This window comes from Typopeltis vanoorti, chromosome 6 (genome assembly GCF_054136105.1).
Source record: "Typopeltis vanoorti isolate ZY-2024b chromosome 6, IOZ_Tvanoo_1.0, whole genome shotgun sequence".
In the NCBI taxonomy this organism is placed as follows: Eukaryota; Metazoa; Arthropoda; class Arachnida; order Uropygi; family Thelyphonidae; genus Typopeltis; species Typopeltis vanoorti.
In genome coordinates, this window is record NC_143554.1 from 133,317,609 (window position 1) to 133,334,746 (window position 17,138).

The 17,138-nt window shown below is 36.2% G+C and overlaps 1 protein-coding gene across 1 annotated transcript in view; it reads left to right on the plus strand.

The window, feature by feature from the left end:
- The window catches only part of Xpc (DNA repair protein complementing XP-C cells homolog), a 233,422-nt gene that overhangs the window by 63,990 nt on the left and 152,294 nt on the right, over window positions 1–17,138 (plus strand). The window lies entirely within an intron of this gene.

The following is a 17,138-nucleotide window of genomic DNA, read 5'->3' on the forward strand; positions in this document are numbered from 1 at the left end:
TTGAAGAAGCTTAAGAATGGAGGAAAGAGTGCTGTAAAAGGAATTAGAGATGATAAAGGTGACATGAAAACGGGAGAAAAAGATATCCTTGAAGTATGGAGTAATTACTTGAAAAACTGCTAAATGAAACAAGCAGTGATGACAGCACAGTGGTAAAAATCACTGACCAGGCATGCAGTCAGGAATACATATCCATACTTGAAGTAGAAAAAGCCATCAAAGGCTTGAAATGTGGAAAGGCAGCAGGAGTAAATGATATTCGACCAGAAATGCTGAAGTATGGTGGTGTAAGAGTCTTACAGTGGCTGCACTGCATAGTTCAGAAAGCCTGGACAGAGGGACGAATTCCCGATGATTGGAGTAGACCTCTCATAGTACCCATATATAAAAAGGGAAATAAAACTGAATGTGAGAATTACAGAGGTATTTCCCTACTGAGTGTTCCTGGCAAGATCTATGCAAGTATACTTGAGAAACGGTTGAGAAGAATTGTGGAAGAAAAGCTTGGTGAAGAACAAGGTGGATTCAGGCCAAATACAGGCTGTCAGGATCAGATCTTCACTTTACGACAAATAGTCGACAAAGCATCGGAATATAACAAAGATCTGTATTTAAGTTTTGTCGATCTGGAAAAGGCATATGACAAGGTGCCAAGAGAGAAGCTATTCAATACGCTTCAGTTATATGGTGTCAATGGGGCATTATATCAAGCAATACTTAGTCTGTATTTGAGTTTTAAATCAGCAGTTAGAATTGAAGGAAGTACAGGAAGATGGTTTAATGTTAAATCTGGTGTGAGACAAGGATGTACATTATCCCCTCTGTTATTCATTATCTATATGGATCACATTATGAAGGAAAGTGGTATTAAACATGATATCAAAATTGGAGATGTTAATGTCAGCTCTTTGCTTTATGCAGATGATGTTATACTTCTAAATAAATCCGCTACAAGTCTGCAAGATTCTCTGACTAAATTGAATAGCTGTTGTAATAGATATGGTATGAAGGTCAGCAATAAAAAGACAAAGGCAATGAAAATAGGGAGAATCATTGAAAATGTCAACTGTGTTGTGAATGGAGAACCTGTGGAACAAGTAAAACATTTCAGCTATTTAGGCACGATTTTTACTGAAGATGGTAAATTAAATATAGAAATAGACAACAGAATCAGCAAAGCTGGTATGGTGGGAAGTCAATTGAATAAATTCATATGGAATAAGAGAGAAATTAGTCGGAACACTAAATTAGCTGTATACAAGACAGTGTTCAAACCAGTTTTAACTTATGGATCTGAGAGCTGGGTCAGAAGTAAAACACTTGACCAAAGACTAGAGACCACAGATATGAGAGTCCTGAGAAAGATTAGAGGCATGAACAGATGGCATCAATGGCAATATCATATTAAAAACGAGGATATTAGGAAAGAACTTGACATTGTCAGCATCCAGGAATTCGTTAGCAGAGCTAATCTCAGGTGGTATGGTCACTTAAACAGAATGGGCGAGGAAAGATTAGCAAAACAAGTGTTCTCTGCCAGGTTGGCAGCAAAACGACCCAGAGGAAGACCAAGATATAGGTGGATTGATACGGTACAAAGTGCTTTAGACGATAGAAATATAAGATCTGATAATGTTGTAGTCTTGATAAGTAACAGACTGATTTGGAGGAAAATTGTAGATAGGAAATTAATAATGATGTAATTTTTTTCATGTAGTACTATCATATCCTGTACACCCCCTTGAGGGTACATGGCAGGAATTTGATGATGATGATGATGAGGATATCATATTTTCGCACTAGGATATTTGTATGTAGAGGCTGTCGACTTTGAATGGGGATATACAGCTGTTTGCAGATGATGCAAAGTTAGGACAAACTATGAGGAGTAGAGTATCAATTGCCTCTGTATCCAATGATACAAAGCATTCTTCCATACTGACATGTATATTGCTGTGCATTATAGGAAGAGTTACTGCCTAGACTGGTTTTAACCTTTATTGAAGTCTCATCAGTGGGAGCCAAACCTGCAAAAATACGAAGGTTGAATTAATGCAGAAGTCATATGAGGAACCTTTGTACAGGTGCTGTTCAGCTAAAGATAAGTTAGCCATTATGCAGAACCAAAAGGGTTTTTTTTGGGGAACTCAATTTTTTTTTCCCCAACAAAACAGAGAAACCAGTTACTGGCCCACCACCACTAGTATTTCCACAAACAACAAACATCCATGCCCACGACTGGATTCAAACCTTGCAGCCTTTTGGCTAGAGAGCGAATACACTAACCACTCAGCCAACCAGGCTGTTTTTTATTTAATAAATAAAAAATCTCATGCCCTTAGTTTCCTCAGCTATAGTTTCATTCCACCATAATCACAAATAAAAAAAGGTGTGAAAGGCACACGGAATCAATAGCAAACCTTTCCAGCAAACTATTTCTTTGGTCCCTATGCATTTATTATTATTATTATCACTAGATCACCTTGAATACAAAAAAATTCACTGAGTTCCATACCATCAGACACAGAGTTCATGGACCATACCTTGAATTTATTTTCACTATTTCCATACTCACCACACTTTCAGGTAATGCATTTGACTCACTCTTCCACTGACAGAGTGAAAAAACCTGCTCCTCACTTTCTTGCTCACACCTTGCTTATATGGCTTCCAGGAATGATTTGTTGTTTTGCACCTTATGAAAATCTCTTCTACATTAATAGAAATGGGTATGTTATCCATCCTTATTTCATAGCCAAATGTATAGAAAAAGTTTAAAAAACAGAGAGCTTACGAGAATACAATCTTTTGCCTTGAATTTGCCTTTGCTTGCAAAACTTAGAGACACAAAGTATGCCCAGGAGCCTGTACATTTGTCTTTTATTAGTGATTATAGGTTTCACTGGCCTGACTTTTAAACTTTTTCTCATTAGATACCAGGCAGACGAAACCGTGAGAGAGAGAGAAAAAGTGAAAAACCTCTGGAATGCCATCATGTTTACATTTATGACCTCTCATCATTGTCAAAATCCTTGGATTTTCCTTCCTATTAATTTTCACAAAAAAGGTCACCTGATTTTTGAGATTTTGTAAAGATTCCAGAAAAGAGTGACTAAAGCAGTATCAAGTTTGGTTTAGTTAGAATTACAAAGCAAAATGCTACACTGCACTACACCACACAACACAACATATGTTAATTTTATGCAACTGGTTTACCTGTTTTAAGAGAGGCTTAAAAGAATTTCCAGGAAGGAAAGTTTGCATCAGATCTCTGGAATATCAAGAATAAAAACTGAGTAAGGAAATGCCATCTGTAGATCCTAGGGAAGGAGAAGAGGTGATAAAAAGATTGAAAAATATAAGTCAGGATACCAATTTGTGCCAGACTAATGTAGAAGAGGTTTGTATTCTCATAAGCTCTCTAGACTATTTTTGAAAAGCTTTCTTTAATGTTCTAAATAATCAGTTATGAAATTAGGATGGATTTATAATATCGCATACAGTAGTGCCTTGGTTAGTGACGGTAATGCGTTCCAGGATTACCATCGTAAACCAAAACCGTCATTATCCAAGGCGCGATTCCCCATAAGATTTAATTGAAAATCGATTAATTTGTTCCGGCTCCTCCCCACAACCATAGTACATATTAAAAATGCAGATAAAACTCATTTAAAATGTCATAAAAATATGGTAAATATCATTTATTTATTATACAGTATATGTATTTGCTACAAAAAAATTAACATTAATAAAATGAATTGTTCATGAAAACAGTTTTTAATTATCAATCTTCACCAGAAGGATAATTGGGCTTACTTCGGAGTTTTTTGACAAATGGACCTGTAAAAAAATGTCTAGGGTTGTTTGCTTCTGCCTCTTTTTTAAAATGTTTCTGAAAAACTGCATGGACTTTTCATTAAATAGATCTACAGTTCTGATAACCTCAGATTTGTTTGGATTCCATTTCATAGCAACATTTTGAACTTCCTCCCACTTTGCCAAAACATTTTTGATTTCAGCAGTCGTAATTTGTTCTTTCTCTCCATCCTCATCTTCAGATGAAATTTCCATTTCCTTTTCTTCACATTGCTGCTTGAAAAGTTCTTTTAGCTCGTCAGTAGTCAGTTCTTGGTCATGCATCTCCAATAATTCTTCAACATCTTCTTCCTCTACTTCCAAGTTAAGATCATGAGCAGTTGCCACAATATCCTTTACCAATTTGTGTCCTTCATCTGAAGTTTCTTCATTACCAAAGGAAGGACACAGTTTCCTCCATGCTGCTTTGAGACATTTCATTGTTACTTCTTGCCAAGCCTTTACAATTAGCCTAATTGCTATGACAATGTTGAATTCTTCCTTCCAAAATTTTCTTACGGTTATTATGTTGGTAGCCTCACATTTCAAAGCACCTGGTAAAAAAAATTATCAGCTGATCCATAGGTTGAATCAGAGATGTAGTCTTGGGAGGAAGAAAAATCACCTTGATAAAATCGAATTCCTCTGGTAGCTCTTGTTGTATGCCCGTTGGATGGCCAGGTGTGTTATCCAAAGTTAAAATGACTTTTAGAGGCAAATTGTTTTGCTCAAGATAGGCTTTGACAGTTGGTCCAAACACTTCACGAATCCAGTCTCTAAATTCTATTCTTGTGATCCAGGCTTTGCTGTTAGACTTCCACAAAACACTGAGATTGGATTTAGAGACATTGAACTTTTTGAATGCTCGGGGATTCTCTGAGTGGTAGATTAACATTGGTTTTACCTTGCAGTCTCCACTTGCATTTGCTGCTAAAAGGCAATGTTAACCTATCGTTCATTGGTTTATGCCCAGGAAGTGTTTTTTCTTCTTTGTGATAAATGTCCTATTGGACATTTTCTTCCAAAATAACCAAGTCTCATCACAATTGAAGACTTGTCGAGGTAGGTATTCTCCTTCCTCTATAATTCCTTTAAAGCTAATGACAAATTTAATGATATAATCATTAAATTTGCAAGTATCCTTAAAACAACTAATGACAAATTTATCTGTTGCTGCTTTGTCAGTACTAGCTGCCTCTCCATGTCTGACCACACTATGAATTCCTGTTATTTTTTTAAAGTTGTCAAACCAACCTCTGCTACTTTTGAAATCATCATCATCTACCTCAGAACTTGTAACTTTTACACCTTCATGATGTTTTGCTATTATTTCTTTCTTCTGTTCAATAGAGAAAATTTTTCTGTTTTTTTTCCCCTCACTAGCTTTCTTTTTGGGACCCATTTTGTCATACGGTAAAAAAAATGCACTCTATAAAAAAATAAGATATGCAAAATACGGTATTATTACAAATTGTACAACACTAAGGGATACAAAGAACATATCGTCACCTGAAAATAAAAGTAAAAGTTCAAAAAAATAAACTTTTGGAAATAAAAGTTAACAGTTAAATTCGAAACCTGCAATTTTTGACTTAGTACATTTTGCTTGTAAGGTGACAATACAGCACTTACCATAACATACACTGATTAGCAGCTTATAGATACAGTGATTATTATACAGATGAGATTTGATTTTGCCTTTTGATGGTGAACGAACAGTGACATGCACCCGCCGATTTATTGTCTATATAAACCAACACATAAAAAATGAATGCTTAAATATCATTTTCATCATGAAATGCATTTATAACCACAAATTTTAATATAATATATTTTATATATATTAAAATATATATAATATTATAATATATTATACAATAAACGGAAAACGTAAACAGCTGGCTATGATGGGTCAAACATATCTGAGCTTCACAGCTATGCCGTGTGGCTGTTCTCTATTTGACAATGTCTTCCCGTGCATGGCTGAGTGCGATCGGAAAATTCTGGTTTTTTAGATCGGATAGAGGTTTACATAATCGAGAGTCGTTAACGAAGATATTTTTTTCTTACAGCTGCTCGTCGTTATCTAAGGCCGTTGTTGTCCATGGCACCCTGTATTTCTATTGATTTATAAATGCAAAAATGAAGCCATTTAAGCTCTTATTCAATAATTACAATTATGCACTGACCAAAAATTCACTTATGAAAAAATACAACTCTCTGACATAGGATTGCTTTGGTATTGTGAAAACTAACAGTAATGACAACGATAGAATTGTGGCAATTATGAGAGGTCATAAATGTAAACACATCACTCAAGCTGTATTTGGATTATTTTGTGCAGATCACCTGATTTTTGAGATTTTGTAGACTCCGGAAAAGATTGACTGAAGCAATGTCAAGTTTGGTTTGATTAGAATTACAAAGCAAAATGTTCTAGAATTAGTAAGCTACACTACACCACACCACACAACACACACACATGTGTTAATTTTTTGCCTGGATTATCTGTTTTAAGAAAGGAAAAAAAGAAGAGTTTCCAGGAAGGAAAGTTTGCATCAGATTTCTGGAATGTCAAAAATAAAGACTGAGTAAAGGAATGCCATCATGTTTACATTTATGACCTCTCATCATTGCCACAATCTTTTGATTCTCCTTACTGTTAGTTTTCACAATGCCCCCCAGGTCTCTTGCCTGTCATCATCTCCAGATCCATTATCTCTTCTACTTCATTTAGTATATCTAATCAGTTTGAATAGGTGTATAGCATTCCATTTTTCTATCTAAATTTTGAAGCATACACTTTGCATTGCTGACTTGCCCTGTTCATTTCCCCATATATATATACAGCCTTTTCAGATCTACCTGAAAAGCCATAACATCAGTTTTTCACTCATCATAGTTCTTTCCAGTTTTTTGCATCATGTACCAAAGAAAAGGGAACGTATGGAATTATAAGGCAGGTAACTATAATAGTCTTAGATATCAACTTGGGGCAGTTCCATGGAGGGCAGAATTGGAAGACGACCGGGATATCATTAGTGCATGGGAAACTGTGAAGGAATATTTGTTGGCAGCAATAGTAAGCTCTATTCCATGAGTGAAGAAGAGGACACAATTTGGCGTAAAGTGGATGACAAACAATATCAAACAGGAACTGCAGGTGAAAAAAAGATTATGGAAGAGATATAAGGAGAAGGGTGGAGGGCATTAAGTATATAAGATTCAGACCAGGAGAGTGACTAATATGGTAAGGAAGGCAAAACTGGAATATGAGAAGAGACTGGCACAAAGATCCAAAGATAATCCTAGGGAATTTTTTAGCTATGCGACCAGTAGGAGGAGAAATAACTGTGGAAGAATGTCATTGTGGGATAAAAATGGGAATAGAGTAACTGATGCAGAGAACATATTGGAGTTGTTCAATAAACACTTGATTGGAGTATTTCGTCCTGGAGAACTAAGTTTTAATACTAGAGGGATAGGGCAGGTTCAAGGTTTAGAGGTGCAGGAGGAGAGTGAGTTCCAAATACTGAGTACTCTGGATGTCAGTAAAGCTGTGGGACTGGGTAGTATTTTGCCATGAGTTTTGAGAGAATGTGAGAGAACTGACAGCACTGTTGACCTGGCTTTTCAATGAAAATCTGGCTACAGGAGAGGTATGCAAGGAATGAAAGGAAAGTAAAAATAGTGCCATTGCATAAGGGCAGTAGCAGACTGGATATGTCTAACTACAGGCCAGTTTGTGTTTCATCAGTAGTTGTTAAAATCTTGGAGAAATTAGTGAGGGATCATATACAGCATTGGGCAGATGAGGGTAATGCTATCTGTGAGAGTAAACATGGATTTATTAATGGGGCACTCTTGCTTTAGTAATATGATTGCCTTTTATAATAAAGTGACAAGAGCAGCTGATGAGGGAAAGGCGTATACTGCCATTTTATTTGGATTTTGCAAAGGCACTTGACAGGATGCCACATAATAAACTGATATTTAAGTTGCAGCATATGGGTTTAGATGTTGGGTTAGTCAACTGGATTCAGGATTGGCTGTCTGATAGGTATCAGAGAGTTGTGTATGGTGGGGCAGTATCAAGTAGGCAGAGGGTTACAAGTGGGGGTCCCACAGGGCTCAGTACTGGGACCTCATTGTTTAACCTTTATATCAATGACATTGTCAATGAATTGCATGGGGATATTCAGTTGTTTGCAGATGATGTGAAGCTGGGAAGGGTTATCAGGGGAGAAAACGTGGCAGAGAATTTGAGCTGTGCTGAAAAAGTGCTTTTTTAATCGGTGAATAGTCTGTTTTTATACATTTTTGTAGTGCTACATTTTTTTCTGGAATATGAGTATCTTTCAGTGGTTGTTTTGGAAATTAGTTGTTGTAGCTATATTGTGTATTTTGGTTACCGAGAAGACAGGGTCGGAATCAGATGCATAATGCTGGAAGACAAGACGAAGGCAACATAAGTTTTCATTATTTTGTTTTATTTTATTTATATTTAGTATACTTAAATGTTTTGTTTGTAATTATTTGTACTTTTATTTATATAGTTATACTCTCTTATACTTATTTAATGTTTAGTTGCAACACTATTTGACACTAATTAGCAATACTATTTTGAATAAGGGCAGCAGTTGAAATTGCAATTGGCATATCACCAAGTCTTAGTCCATTTAAGGACTCCATTTTGCATGAAATGATAGATTTTGTAGCATGCGGGACTTGCGGAATGTATGTGTCCCGGCGGTTGTATATATGGCACGTAAGAGGGAGGGGGGGGGCATTTCGTATATGTGCAAAATGCAGGCAATGGGAGGAACTTGGTGAGTTAGAGATGACTATAACTGCCTCGTTGAGTCAGACAGGAGATTTCTCCACATAGAGAGATGAGTTGTATGATAGAGGGCGAGAGAAATATGAATAAAATAATGAGAGTGGGGAGTATAGAAAGGTTGAATGATAGTGAAATTTTCGTTGATGGTCTCAATTGGGAGGATGAATGGAAAATAAGAGTGGGTGACTTGCAGAAAGAGAGAGTGATAGATGAGCTGAAAGAGCAGGTGGAATGCTAGGGAATGAGATGAGAAGTATGAAAGATGAGATTAGGCAAATGGAAGAGACGAATGCAAGGCATATCAGAGTAGAAGTGAGAGAGAGAGAGAGTTATTGGAATGATTGAAGAGAAGAGAATAGGGAATGAGAGAGAGTTATGGGAATAGTAGAAGAGGAGAGAATAGGAACAGTAGAAGGGAGGGAATGAGAGAGAGTTTTGGGAATGGTAGAAGAGGAGAGAATAAGAACAGTGGAAGAGAGGGAACGAGAGAGTGATGGGAATGATAGAAGAGGAGAGAATACGAACAGTAGAAGAGAGGCAATGAGAGAGTTATGAGAAAAGTAGAAGAGGAGAGAATACAAACAGTAGAAGAGAGGGAATGAGAGAGTTATGAGAAAAGTAGAAGAGGAGAGAATACAAAGAGTAGAAGAGAGGGAATGAGAGAGTTATGGGAATGATTGAAGAGGAGAGAATACGAACAGTAGAAAAGAGAGAATGAGAGAGAGAGTTATGAGAATGATAGAAGAGGAGAGAATAGGAACAGTAGAAGAGATGGAACAAGAGAGTTATGGGAATGACAGAAGAGGAGAGAATACAAACAATAGAAGAGAGTTATGAGAAAGGTAGAAGAGGAGAGAATAGGAACAGTAGAAGAGGAGAGAATAGGAACAGTAGAAGAGAGGGAATGAGAGAGTTATGAGAATGATAGAAGAAGAGAGAATACGAATAGTAGAAGAGAGGGAATGATAGAAGAGTAGAGAATAGGGACAATAGAAGAGTGGGAATGAGAGAAAGAGAGTTATGAGAATGGTAGAAGAGGAGAGAATACAAACAGTAGAAGAGAGGGAATGAGAGAGAGTTATGAGAATGGTAGAAGAGGAGAGAATACAAACAGTAGAAGAGAGGGAATGAGAGAGAGTTATGAGAATGATAGAAGAGGAGAGGATACAAACAGTAGAAGAGAGGGAATGAGAGAGAGTTATGAGAATGATAGAAGAGGAGAGAATACAAACAATAGAAGAGAGTTATGAGAAAGGTAGAAGAGGAGAGAATAGGAACAGTAGAAGAGAGGGAATGAGAGAGTTATGAGAATGATAGAAGAAGAGAGAATACGAATAGTAGAAGAGAGGGAATGATAGAAGAGTAGAGAATAGGGACAATAGAAGAGTGGGAATGAGAGAAAGAGAGTTATGAGAATGGTAGAAGAGGAGAGAATACAAACAGTAGAAGAGAGGGAATGAGAGAGAGTTATGAGAATGATAGAAGAGGAGAGGATACAAACAGTAGAAGAGAGGGAATGAGAGAGAGTTATGAGAATGATAGAAGAGGAGAGGATACAAACAGTAGAAGAGAGGGAATGAGCGAGAGTTATGAGAATGATAGAAGAGGAGAGGATACAAACAGTAGAAGAGAGGGAATGAGCGAGAGTTATGAGAATGATAGAAGAGGAGAGAATACGAACAGTAGAAGAGAGGGAATGATAGAAGAGGAGAGAATACGAACAGTAGAAGAGAGGGAATGATAGAAGAGGAGAGAATACAAACAGTAGAAGAGAGGGAATGATAGAAAAGGAGAGAATACAAACAGTAGAAGAGAGGGAATGATAGAAGAGGAGAGAATACAAACAGTAGAAGAGAGGGAATGATAGAAGAGTAGAGAATAGGAACAGTAGAAGAGTGGGAATGAGAGAAAGAGAGTTATGAGAATGGTAGAAGAGGAGAGAATACAAACAGTAAAAGAGAGGGAATGAATGAGCGAGAATTATGAGAATGTTGTTTATTATTTTAACAGTATAATAGAATACAGAAACTAAGTAAATAATTAATTTATTAACTTGATGCTGATATTTCGCTGGTGTTATAACCAGCATCTTCAGAGCGCAAAAACACTGTTTGTCACAATACGCGAGACTAAAACAACATGGTGTACTTAAACAAAATTGTAGCAGCAATACAAAGACTAGAGTCCTGATTTTGGTGCCCTCTATCTGAAAAAAAAAAAAAAAAAAAAAAAGCTATCATATATTACTAGAGTCCTAGAAAAGTGCTAGTTTTTTCTTAATATGACTGTCTCCCAGATCTTCGGCAAGTTAATACAGCCATATTTGTTGAGATTTGGAGCGTGTTTTAGGGCTTCTGTCACCAGAACAATCTCTCTGATTTATATGGGTTTCTGTGTAGTACTTTTGTGTTTTTCCAGTTGATCCTGTGTGCAGGGGTATCCAGAGCATGGTCTGCTAGGCCCGACTTCCCATAATGATAATTCCGGACGTATCTTTTATGTTCGCTGATGCGGATGTTCACAGTTCTTCCTGTTTGACCGTAGTAGGCTTGATTGCATGAGCAGGGTACTTGGTAGACTCCTGGATGTGATAAAGGAGGAATGCTGTCCTTAGGTGAGCGGATGAGGGTGGCTAATTTGCTACATGGTCTGAATGTAGTGCGTAGTTTATGTTTATTGAGAATTCTTGAGATCTTTTCGGATGTGCCTTTAATGTAAGGGATGGTGACTGTTTTGTTGTAGTTCTCTGTGGTGGATGGTGGGAGGGGTTTCTTAGGAGTGTTTAGTATTTTGTTTATTTTATGTGGATTGTAGCCATTGGCCAAGAAGGTGTGGCGTAAGTGAGTCAGTTCAGTAGTAAGAGCCTTGTCATTGGAACAGATTGCTCTCGCTCTATGGGTTAGCGTTTTTAATATGCCATATTGTTGAGAAGGATGATGGTGTGATTGTTTGTGTAAGTATCTGCCTGTATGTGTGTGTTTTCTAAAAACTGAAAATGAGAAAGACACTGACCTGCAGAGATAAAAGTTATCATTCCGTTGTATAAGACTCTGATCTGACTACACTTAGACTATGGTTCTCAGATTTGGTCCCCAGGATTTGAAGGGGATAAATTAACTGTGAAAAGGGTACAAAAGCAGATAACAAAGATGGTTTCAGGACTGTACAATATTAGTTATGAGGATCGGCTGAGGGAATGTGGACTGCAGAGTTTGGTAGATAGAAGGAGAGGTGATATGATTGAGACTTTTAAACTGTTGAGAGGTTGTTACAGGATTGACACTGGGGAATTCTTTCGCTTGGTTGAATAGCGGGAAGGAGTGATGACAAGGGGGCCATCCCTGGAAGTAATGAAAGGATACTGTGAGGAAGAGGGTGAGGAGTGGTTTCTTTGCATGGAGCATTGGTGCACCCAGGAAGGGGGCCAAGGGGCCCTGGCCACCCCAAAAGAAAAAGGGAAAAAGACTAGAAAGTTTTCCAAAAATCTTTTCCTAATTAAAATTCTTTGTTTTTTTCAAATTATGTTGTATTTTTTTCAAATTTTTCATTTATGTTGTGTCGTGTCTTCTGTTGCTATACTACTTATGTATTCAGATAAGGTGGGAATACCCTCTGGCTCTTGGGAATCACGGGCGTTGTGAACGTAAGGCGAACGAAGTAGCGCTCGAGCGATACTTTGTTTGCCCGAGCCCGGCCAGAGATTATGGGTATCATGTATTGGCGATCGCTGCAGATGCTCAGTCATAGGTCGTATATGATGCATAGCGTGTATTCTCAAATCGTCTACTGAACTCCCCCCCCCAAGATTAAATCATGAGTGCTCCCCCCCTCCCGACTAAATATTGAGTACTTGGCCCCTCCAAGAGTAAATCCTGAGTGCGCCACTGGCATGGAGGGCTGTTGAACCATGGAATGCATTGCCTGATAGAGTGGTGAGAGCAAGAACAGTCAATGAGTTCAAGGAGTAGTATGATAGACTTTGTGTTTCTTAGAAATGACCTCCCACGATGAGTCTTTTGACTCCATGGAGGCGTGAATAATAATAATAATTAAACAATGTTTTCTAAATCATCAGACTGTGTATCGAACTTGATAGTGTCTCTACTTCCTGTTGTTTATAATGTTTACAAATGTTTAAAAAGATGTTTATATAATGTTTAAAAAAATCTTTATAATGTTTATAAAGATTTTTAAGTTATTGTTAAATTTTATTGTCCAATATGAGGCAATCACCACCTGTAATCGAAGCCTGAAATAGCTCAAAAAAGTTCTAGGTTTGATCTTTAGAGTAAGATTTCCAGATTAGCTATCCTTAGTCCATCTCCAGTGCCATTACAATGATTATAGGTTTACATCCCTTTTCTGAGTCAGCTTACCATAAAATAAAAATGAAATAAATCCTGTGGATAACTGCTAATGATTTTTCTCTTCTGGGATAATGCCTCTCTATGCACAACTTGCTTTTGATACCTGGGGAAATAGTCACTGTACTATTTGACTTACTAATATATTATTCAACCTAGTCTAGTTTAAATTAAATTCCAACTTGATATATAGCAACCTGTCCAAGACCTCTGCAAAAATCTAGATATGCTGCTTATATAAGCAATCAGTCTTCGACTTACAATGTATACAACTTATGACCACTCATACTTATGATGGCCATCCCATTAACACATTCACCGAATACCACTTCAGTCCTGCTTCCTGTGGATCAGAGTGTTATTAAGGCATATTGACTTGGAAGATGTAGAGCAATTGTTGGAAGCTGTGGGAGAAGAGCTCTCAAGCTAAGACCTTATAGAACTAAAAGCAGAAAGTTGCAAAAGAAGAAAAAGAAGACAGAAAAGATCAGAAAACAATGAGAGGAAGCTAAAAGTTTTACAGTGGAAAATTGGCCTGTTAATAAGGTGGTTCATTTGGGGAAATGGATCCCAACATGGAGAGATTTAGTAGAATGATGTAAACTGCAACTGCTTGCTGCAGAGAAATTTATGCAGAAAAGAAAAGCAAATGTGTAACTCAGCTGGATATAATATACACATTTTTTAAAGAAGCCCATGAAATTTGCCTAGGGTTATGCATCTGGTGAACCATCCTCAGAACACTTTGTTGCAGTTCCTGAATTTGAAGAATATGTTGTTAATTACCTAGCTGCTCCCTGCTTCTTCTGATGAATTGTCCTATTAATAAAACAGCAGCTTTGAATAATTACTATTGCTCCATGTATTTCCAATTGTTTTAGTGATAAATGAATAGAAACGCTGTACATTCATGTTTCACTGTAAACAAAGAGTGAAATTAGTTAAGAAATATAACAGACCTATATTTTAGCATTCAGACATGTTAACTCTAAACATGTCTGGTTCTCTTTGCTCGATCTTGTTATAAGTTGACAGGGTCAATACCCCCCCCCCCAATCATAAGTAGAGGACTGACTAATATATATATATATATATATATATATAAAATTATTTAATACATCTATCATCCTATTGTAATATGTAAGTAAATTGTTAAACACAACCCTCTCTTAATAAATTTATGCTGATTCTCATAGATAATCCTGACCAATTCAGACCAGGATTTTTAGCCTGCACCATTCTCTACCATTTTAACTGACATTCCAAATACAAAGATGGCTTGTAATTATGAACCAGCCATTTTTACTGGTCTGGTTGGCTGGGTGGTTATCATACCCACTCTCTAACTAACAGGCAGCAGGTCCGAATTCCACCATGGGCACGTATATTTATGAACGTCTTTAGGTGGATGATGAAATTGATCATCCAGTGTAAAACCAACTCCCCACTTATTAAAGGCCTGAAGTGTTGTGAAAAAAATTCTATGTATGGTATCTAGCGCATGGTGTCAGGACTATGTATAAAATAAATAAAAAATACAAAAAAATAAATACAGTTTCCACTTGAAGAACGTGTGTTTGAACTGCATGAATCTACTTGTATGGTTTTTTTTTTAATAAATATATTGGAAAATTTTTCAGAGATTTTGACAATTTGAAAAAACTCACAGATGAACCACGTGTCTTAGAAATATTGAAAAAATTAAGAAAAAGTTAGGTATGTCGTGAATGCAAAACTATTCGTAGATCAGTGGCGGCTTGTACATAAGCACTGCGACACTGCAACATCCCCAAGGAAAAAACAAAAAATTAAATTTTCTTTGTGTTTATAAATAATAACAATGCTTACAACATTATATAAATGCAATACAACATGTTAAAGGTTACATATTGTGTTTTGACATTGATTGAATAGTTAATAATTGGAATTGTTCGATTTACGCTTTAGATTACGAAACAAATGCACTGCGATCTAACAGTGCCAGAATTATCGTGTTCGGTCAGTTCTGTCTAGACTCACGGATATTCGTTTGCACTTGTCACTGCACGTAACAAGTGAATCCGACACTGCTTGTTGAGCAGTGTCGCTACAGATAAATTGTATGCTTGCTCACGTTATTTCTGTGAGATATGAAACTTTTATTATTGGTGTGTGTTCATGGTGAGGGTGAAATATTTATGGTAAATCTTATTTTATTCTGTTAAAATAACATATAATTATTTATTTATTATAAATAAGAGGATGAATTATAATGAGAGTGTCACTATTGTAAATATGAAAAGAATTATATTTTCTCAATTATCGTTACACGAAACAAATGCACTGCGATCTAATGCAGTGTCGCTACAGATATATTGCATGCTTGTGTGTGTTATTTCTATGTACAAAACTTTTATTATTGGTGTGTGTTCGTGGTGAGGGTGAAATATTTTTAATAAAGCAATATTTTAATATGTAAATTTACTTATTAATAAATTGGTTACTGATTAGGAAAAAATTAATTATTTTTTCTTATTTTGTATATGCAGCATCCCCCATTTAAAATTTTCATCAGGCACAATTGATGTAGATATTAGTCTTTATCATTTACTACTATAAAATACACTCAAATCTATTATAAAAAAAGTTAAAATTTATTAATATTTAAGCACACAAACACTTACAGACCTTACATGACCATTCACAATCAAGTAACAAAAATGTAAACAAACTTAGATGCAGTATTAACTCATAACTGCATAAAATTAACTGTATTAATAAATTAATTAGTTAAACTTATTTAATTAGCATAAAATAAACATTTTATAATGATTCATTCATTAGTGTACAGGATAGGCTACCGAGAAGCAGCTGTATAGTGGCCTACTGCAATCGATATGACTGCTTCTATTTCAGGTATAATAATCAATGCATGAATTATTATTATTATTATTATTATTATTTCGGGCTACTCCAGGGAGTCCTTAGACTCATTGAGGGAGGCCCTAAACATCATGTCCACACAACTATTCGACATTCTCACAGTATCTATCATACCTTGCCTTGAACTCACTCACTGTCATAGCACCCACAACAGACTCTGGCAGCTTATTCCACTCATTTACCACTCTAAAAGTAAAGAACCCAGCTCTAACACCCCTGCTAACCACACACTTGCCCAGCTTCCATGGTGTCCCCTAGTTCTCCTGCCACCAGTCCTGATCTCAAAAATATCCTCTGAATTAATCATATAGAATCCTTTTAGCAATTTGAATGTCTCAATCATATCTCCCCTTTTCCGCCTATCAACTAGTTTCTGCAACCCACAAATCTTCAACCTGTTCTCATATGGTTCATTCCATAGACCTGCTATCATCTTAGTCACTCGCCTCTGGATCCTCTCCACCTCCTCCCCATCAAGAAGGAACCGAGGTGACCAAATCTGGGCACAGGTATACCTGTAAATAAATATGAATAATTTCTTTTTCACATTATCTTTTCATTTTTGATGTGTAGTATTAGTAACATATAACATATACATAATACATATAACATCTACAGTGTTTTGTATTATATAAGACAATATTGATGACAATATAGACATAAGATTCATCTAGTAAACAGACAACGTAAACTTGCAGTATTAATAAATACAGTACTGTAAATGTATTTTCACTTAACAATTTTCTTTAATAACATTTTCTTTTCTCTAGCTTACTTTATTAGAATATAATATATAATACATACATACCCACAAAATATGTATTAATCGACAGTTTATGCTATTGGTAAGGTTTCTGGTAAGGATAGTTAAGTTTTGGGGGGAGTCAAAAGTTATACACAGATTTTTAAAAAATGCAGGAGGGGCTGCACCCCCCCATTGTTCAAGGGTCAACTGAATATAAAATTAATAAAAAAAGCAGAAAAAATATAGTACAATTGTACAGATGTTTTTATAAACATACCATACATTTGTGCTATATATTTATGAAATAAACGTTTTTTGGGTAGGAGCAACATAAAAAAAAAAGTTTTAATCTTGTCCCCTCCCAACCCACTTTTGTGTAGTTGAATAAATTTGATCTATTTCTAGTCTTTTA